Here is an 8709-nt window from a genome sequence, read left to right on the forward strand (position 1 = left end):
AGGGTCGAAAACGAGTAATGTCCCAAATTAACGAGGAGATTTTCTTAACCTCCATTTTGGCTGAATTTTTAAAAAATGCAAAAATATCCGATGGAAGTCGTAGCTATGTTGTTTACCTATCCAACGAATTGTCCCATACTAAGATTCAATACAAACCGGCCACTTTATGACCTTCCTTATAAAAAAGGGTCGAAAACGAGTAATGTCCTAAATTAACGAGGGGATTTTCTTAACCTCCATTTTGGCTGAATTTTTAGAGAATGCAAAAATATCCCATGGAAGTCGTAGTTATGTTGTTTACCTATCCAACGAATTGTCACACGCTAAGATTCAATGCAACTCGGCCACATTATGGCCTTCCTACTAAAAAAGGGTCGAAAACCAGTAATGTCCCAAATTAACGAGGATATTTTCTTAACCCCCATTTCGGCTGATTTTTTAGAGAACGCAAAAATATCCCATGGAAGTCGTAGTTATGTTGTTTACCTATCCAACGAATTGTCACACGCTAAGATTCAATGCAAATCGGCCACATTATGGCCTTCCTACTAAAAAACGGTCGAAAACGAGTAATGTCCCAAATTAACGAGGATATTTTCTTAACCCCCATTTTGGCTGAATTTTTAGAGAATGCAAAAATATCCCATGGAAGTCATAGTTATGTTGTTTACCTATCCAACGAATTGTCACACGCTAAGATTCAATGCAAATCGGCCACATTATGGCCTTCCTACTAAAAAAGGGTCGAAAACGAGTAATGTCAAAAATTAACGAGGATATTTTCTTAACCCCCATTTTGGCTGAATTTTTAGAGAATGCAAAAATATCCCATGGAAGTCGTAGTTATGTTGTTTACCTATCCAACGAATTGTCACACACTAAGATTCAATGCAAATCAGCCACATTATGGCCTTCCTACTAAAAAAGGGTCGAAAACGAGTAATGTCCCAAATTAACGAGGAGATTTTCTTAACCCCCATTTTGGCTGAATTTTTAGAGAATGCAAAAATATCCCATGGAAGTCATAGTTATGTTGTTTACCTATCCAACGAATTATCACACGCTAAGATTCAATGCAAATCGGCCACATTATGGCCTTCCTACTAAAAAAGGGTCGAAAACGAGTAATGTCCCAAATTAACGAGGATATTTTCTTAACCCCCATTTTGGCTGAATTTTTAGAGAATGCAAAAATATCCCATGGAAGTCATTGTTATGTTGTTTACCTATCCAACGAATTGTCACACGCTAAGATTCAATGCAAATCGGCCACATTATGGCCTTCCTACTAAAAAAGGGTCGAAAACGAGTAATGTCAAAAATTATCGAGGATATTTTCTTAACCCCCATTTTGGCTGAATTTTTAGAGAATGCAAAAATATCCCATGGAAGTCGTAGTTATGTTGTTTACCTATCCAACGAATTGTCACACGCTAAGATTCAATGCAAATCGGCCACATTATGGCCTTCCTACTAAAAAACGGTCGAAAACGAGTAATGTCCCAAATTAACGAGGATATTTTCTTAACCCCCATTTTGGCTGAATTTTTAGAGAATGCAAAAATATCCCATGGAAGTCATAGTTATGTTGTTTACCTATCCAACAAATTGTCACACGCTACGATTCAATGCAACTCGGCCACATTGTGGCCTTCCTACTAAAAAAGGGTCGAAAACGAGTAATGTCCCAAATTAACGAGGATATTTTCTTAACCCCCATTTTGGCTGAATTTTTAGAGAATGCAAAAATATCCCATGGAAGTCGTAGTTATGTTGTTTACCTATCCAACGAATTGTCACACGCTAAGATTCAATGCAAATCGGCCACATTATGGCCTTCCTACTAAAAAAGGGTCGAAAACGAGTAATGTCCCAAATTAACGAGGATATTTTCTTAACCCCCATTTTGGCTGAATTTTTAGAGAATGCAAAAATATCCCATGGAAGTCATAGTTATGTTGTTTACCTATCCAACGAATTGTCACACGCTAAGATTCAATGCAAATCGGCCACATTATGGCCTTCCTACTAAAAAAAGGTCGAAAACGAGTAATGTCAAAAATTAACGAGGATATTTTCTTAACCCCCATTTTGGCTGAATTTTTAGAGAATGCAAAAATATCCCATGGAAGTCGTAGTTATGTTGTTTACCTATCCAACGAATTGTCACACGCTAAGATTCAATGCAAATCGGCCACATTATGGCCTTCCTACTAAAAAAGGGTCGAAAACGAGTAATGTCCCAAATTAACGAGGATATTTTCTTAACCCCCATTTTGGCTGAATTTTTAGAGAATGCAAAAATATCCCATGGAAGTCATAGTTATGTTGTTTACCTCGGCCACATTATGGCCTTCCTACTAAAAAAGGGTCGAAAACGAGTAATGTCCCAAATTAACGAGGATATTTTCTTAACCCCCATTTTGGCTGAATTTTTAGAGAATGCAAAAATATCCCATGGAAGTCATAGTTATGTTGTTTACCTATCCAACGAATTGTCACACGCTAAGATTCAATGCCAATCGGCCACATTATGGCCTTCCTACTAAAAAAAGGTCGAAAACGAGTAATGTCAAAAATTAACGAGGATATTTTCTTAACCCCCATTTTGGCTGAATTTTTAGAGAATGCAAAAATATCCCATGGAAGTCGTAGTTATGTTGTTTACCTATCCAACGAATTGTCACACGCTAAGATTCAATGCAAATCGGCCACATTATGGCCTTCCTACTAAAAAAGGGTCGAAAACGAGTAATGTCCCATATTAACGAGGATATTTTTTTAACCCCCATTTTGGCTGAATTTTTAGAGATGCAAAAATATCCCACGGAAGTCATAGTTATGTTGTTTACCTATCCAACGAATTGTCACACGCTAAGATTCAATGCAAATCGGCCACATTATGGCCTTCCAACTAAAAAAGTGTCGAAAACGAGTAATGTCCCAAATTAACGAGGATATTTTCTTAACCCCCATTTTGGCTGAAGTTTTAGAGAATGCAAAAATATCCCATGGAAGTCATTGTTATGTTGTTTACCTATCCAACGAATTGTCACACGCTAAGATTCAATGCAAATCGGCCACATTATGGCCTTCCTACTAAAAAAGGGTCGAAAACGAGTAATGTCCCAAATTAACGAGGAGATTTTCTTAACCCCCATTTTTGCTGAATTTTTAGAGAATGCAAAAATATCCCATGGAAGTCATAGTTATGTTGTTTACCTATCCAACGAATTGTCACACGCTAAGATTCAATGCAAATCGGCCACATTATGGCCTTCCTACTAAAAAAGGGTCGAAAACGAGTAATGTCAAAAATTAACGAGGATATTTTCTTAACCCCCATTTTGGCTGAATTTTTTGAGAATGCAAAAATATCCCATGGAAGTCGTAGTTATGTTGTTTACCTATCCAACGAATTGTCACACGCTAAGATTCAATGCAAATCGGCCACATTATGGCCTTCCTACTAAAAAACGGTCGAAAACGAGTAATGTCCCAAATTAACGAGGATATTTTCTTAACCCCCATTTTGGCTGAATTTTTAGAGAATGCAAAAATATCCCATGGAAGTCATAGTTATGTTGTTTACCTATCCAACAAATTGTCACACGCTACGATTCAATGCAACTCGGCCACATTGTGGCCTTCCTACTAAAAAAGGGTCGAAAACGAGTAATGTCCCAAATTAACGAGGATATTTTCTTAACCCCCATTTTGGCTGAATTTTTAGAGAATGCAAAAATATCCCATGGAAGTCGTAGTTATGTTGTTTACCTATCCAACGAATTGTCACACGCTAAGATTCAATGCAAATCGGCCACATTATGGCCTTCCTACTAAAAAAGGGTCGAAAACGAGTAATGTCCCAAATTAACGAGGATATTTTCTTAACCCCCATTTTGGCTGAATTTTTAGAGAATGCAAAAATATCCCATGGAAGTCATAGTTATGTTGTTTACCTCGGCCACATTATGGCCTTCCTACTAAAAAAGGGTCGAAAACGAGTAATGTCCCAAATTAACGAGGATATTTTCTTAACCCCCATTTTGGCTGAATTTTTAGAGAATGCAAAAATATCCCATGGAAGTCATAGTTATGTTGTTTACCTATCCAACGAATTGTCACACGCTAAGATTCAATGCCAATCGGCCACATTATGGCCTTCCTACTAAAAAAAGGTCGAAAACGAGTAATGTCAAAAATTAACGAGGATATTTTCTTAACCCCCATTTTGGCTGAATTTTTAGAGAATGCAAAAATATCCCATGGAAGTCGTAGTTATGTTGTTTACCTATCCAACGAATTGTCACACGCTAAGATTCAATGCAAATCGGCCACATTATGGCCTTCCTACTAAAAAAGGGTCGAAAACGAGTAATGTCCCATATTAACGAGGATATTTTTTTAACCCCCATTTTGGCTGAATTTTTAGAGATGCAAAAATATCCCACGGAAGTCATAGTTATGTTGTTTACCTATCCAACGAATTGTCACACGCTAAGATTCAATGCAAATCGGCCACATTATGGCCTTCCAACTAAAAAAGTGTCGAAAACGAGTAATGTCCCAAATTAACGAGGATATTTTCTTAACCCCCATTTTGGCTGAAGTTTTAGAGAATGCAAAAATATCCCATGGAAGTCATTGTTATGTTGTTTACCTATCCAACGAATTGTCACACGCAAAGATTCAATGCAAATCGGCCACATTATGGCCTTCCTACTAAAAAAGGGTCGAAAACGAGTAATGTCCCAAATTAACGAGGAGATTTTCTTAACCCCCATTTTTGCTGAATTTTTAGAGAATGCAAAAATATCCCATGGAAGTCATAGTTATGTTGTTTACCTATCCAACGAATTGTCACACGCTAAGATTCAATGCAAATCGGCCACATTATGGCCTTCCTACTAAAAAAGGGTCGAAAACGAGTAATGTCAAAAATTAACGAGGATATTTTCTTAACCCCCATTTTGGCTGAATTTTTAGAGAATGCAAAAATATCCCATGGAAGTCGTAGTTATGTTGTTTACCTATCCAACGAATTGTCACACGCTAAGATTCAATGCAAATCGGCCACATTATGGCCTTCCTACTAAAAAACGGTCGAAAACGAGTAATGTCCCAAATTAACGAGGATATTTTCTTAACCCCCATTTTGGCTGAATTTTTAGAGAATGCAAAAATATCCCATGGAAGTCATAGTTATGTTGTTTACCTATCCAACAAATTGTCACACGCTACGATTCAATGCAACTCGGCCACATTGTGGCCTTCCTACTAAAAAAGGGTCGAAAACGAGTAATGTCCCAAATTAACGAGGATATTTTCTTAACCCCCATTTTGGCTGAATTTTTAGAGAATGCAAAAATATCCCATGGAAGTCGTAGTTATGTTGTTTACCTATCCAACGAATTGTCACACGCTAAGATTCAATGCAAATCGGCCACATTATGGCCTTCCTACTAAAAAAGGGTCGAAAACGAGTAATGTCCCAAATTAACGAGGATATTTTCTTAACCCCCATTTTGGCTGAATTTTTAGAGAATGCAAAAATATCCCATGGAAGTCATAGTTATGTTGTTTACCTATCCAACGAATTGTCACACGCTAAGATTCAATGCAAATCGGCCACATTATGGCCTTCCTACTAAAAAAAGGTCGAAAACGAGTAATGTCAAAAATTAACGAGGATATTTTCTTAACCCCCATTTTGGCTGAATTTTTAGAGAATGCAAAAATATCCCATGGAAGTCGTAGTTATGTTGTTTACCTATCCAACGAATTGTCACACGCTAAGATTCAATGCAAATCGGCCACATTATGGCCTTCCTACTAAAAAAGGGTCGAAAACGAGTAATGTCCCAAATTAACGAGGATATTTTCTTAACCCCCATTTTGGCTGAATTTTTAGAGAATGCAAAAATATCCCATGGAAGTCATAGTTATGTTGTTTACCTCGGCCACATTATGGCCTTCCTACTAAAAAAGGGTCGAAAACGAGTAATGTCCCAAATTAACGAGGATATTTTCTTAACCCCCATTTTGGCTGAATTTTTAGAGAATGCAAAAATATCCCATGGAAGTCATAGTTATGTTGTTTACCTATCCAACGAATTGTCACACGCTAAGATTCAATGCCAATCGGCCACATTATGGCCTTCCTACTAAAAAAAGGTCGAAAACGAGTAATGTCAAAAATTAACGAGGATATTTTCTTAACCCCCATTTTGGCTGAATTTTTAGAGAATGCAAAAATATCCCATGGAAGTCGTAGTTATGTTGTTTACCTATCCAACGAATTGTCACACGCTAAGATTCAATGCAAATCGGCCACATTATGGCCTTCCTACTAAAAAAGGGTCGAAAACGAGTAATGTCCCATATTAACGAGGATATTTTTTTAACCCCCATTTTGGCTGAATTTTTAGAGATGCAAAAATATCCCACGGAAGTCATAGTTATGTTGTTTACCTATCCAATGAATTGTCACACACTAAGGTTCAATGCAAATCGGCCACATTATGGCCTTCCAACTAAAAAAGTGTCGAAAACGAGTAATGTCCCAAATTAACGAGGATATTTTCTTAACCCCCATTTTGGCTGAAGTTTTAGAGAATGCAAAAATATCCCATGGAAGTCATTGTTATGTTGTTTACCTATCCAACGAATTGTCACACGCTAAGATTCAATGCAAATCGGCCACATTATGGCCTTCCTACTAAAAAAGGGTCGAAAACGAGTAATGTCCCAAATTAACGAGGAGATTTTCTTAACCCCCATTTTTGCTGAATTTTTAGAGAATGCAAAAATATCCCATGGAAGTCATAGTTATGTTGTTTACCTATCCAACGAATTGTCACACGCTAAGATTCAATGCAAATCGGCCACATTATGGCCTTCCTACTAAAAAAGGGTCGAAAACGAGTAATGTCAAAAATTAACGAGGATATTTTCTTAACCCCCATTTTGGCTGAATTTTTAGAGAATGCAAAAATATCCCATAGAAGTCGTAGTTATGTTGTTTACCTATCCAACGAATTGTCACACGCTAAGATTCAATGCAAATCGGCCACATTATGGCCTTCCTACTAAAAAAGGGTCGAAAACGAGTAATGTCCCATATTAACGAGGATATTTTTTTAACCCCCATTTTGGCTGAATTTTTAGAGAATGCAAAAATATCCCATGGAAGTCATAGTTATGTTGTTTACCTATCCAACGAATTGTCACATGCTAAGATTCAATGCAAATCGGCCACATTATGGCCTTCCTACTAAAAAAGGGTCGAAAACGAGTAATGTCCCAAATTAACGAGGAGATTTTCTTAACCCCCATTTTTGCTGAATTTTTAGAGAATGCAAAAATATCCCATGGAAGTCGTAGTTATGTTGTTTACCTATCCAACGAATTGTCACACGCTAAGACTCAATGCAAATCGGCCACATTATGGCCTTCCTAAAAGGGTCGAAAACGAGTAATGTCCCAAATTAACGAGGAGATTTTCTTAACCTCCATTTTGGCTGAATTTTTAGAGAATGCAAAAATATCCCATGGAAGTCGTAGTTATTTTGTTTACCTATCCAACGAATTGTCACATGCTAAGATTCAATACAAATCGGCCACTTTATGGCCTTCCTAGTAAAAATGGGTCGAAAACGAGTAATGTCCTAAATTAACGAGGAGATTTTCTTAACCTCCATTTTGGCCGAATTTTTAGAGAATGCAAAAATATCCCATGGAAGTCGTAGTTATGTTGTTTACCTATCCAACGAATTGTCACACGCTAAGATTCAATGCAAATCGGCCACATTAGGCCCTTCCTACTAAAAAAGGGTCGAAAACGAGTAATGTCCCAAATTAACGAGGAGATTTTCTTAACCCCCATTTTTGCTGAATTTTTAGAGAATGCAAAAATATCCCATGGAAGTCATAGTTATGTTGTTTACCTATCCAACGAATTGTCACACGCTAAGATTCAATGCAAATCGGCCACATTATGGCCTTCCTACTAAAAAAGGGTCGAAAACGAGTAATGTCAAAAATTAACGAGGATATTTTCTTAACCCCCATTTTGGCTGAATTTTTAGAGAATGCAAAAATATCCCATGGAAGTCGTAGTTATGTTGTTTACCTATCCAACGAATTGTCACACGCTAAGATTCAATGCAAATCGGCCACATTATGGCCTTCCTACTAAAAAAGGGTCGAAAACGAGTAATGTCCCATATTAACGAGGATATTTTTTTAACCCCCATTTTGGCTGAATTTTTAGAGAATGCAAAAATATCCCATGGAAGTCATAGTTATGTTGTTTACCTATCCAACGAATTGTCACATGCTAAGATTCAATGCAAATCGGCCACATTATGGCCTTCCTACTAAAAAAGGGTCGAAAACGAGTAATGTCCCAAATTAACGAGGAGATTTTCTTAACCCCCATTTTTACTGAATTTTTAGAGAATGCAAAAATATCCCATGGAAGTCGTAGTTATGTTGTTTACCTATCCAACGAATTGTCACACGCTAAGACTCAATGCAAATCGGCCACATTATGGCCTTCCTAAAAGGGTCGAAAACGAGTAATGTCCCAAATTAACGAGGAGATTTTCTTAACCTCCATTTTGGCTGAATTTTTAGAGAATGCAAAAATATCCCATGGAAGTCGTAGTTATTTTGTTTACCTATCCAACGAATTGTCACATGCTA

The sequence above is a fragment of the Medicago sativa genome, chromosome 2 (assembly GCF_051527215.1).
Source record: "Medicago sativa cultivar Bolivia chromosome 2, Bolivia_mono, whole genome shotgun sequence".
NCBI lineage: Eukaryota > Viridiplantae > Streptophyta > Magnoliopsida > Fabales > Fabaceae > Medicago > Medicago sativa.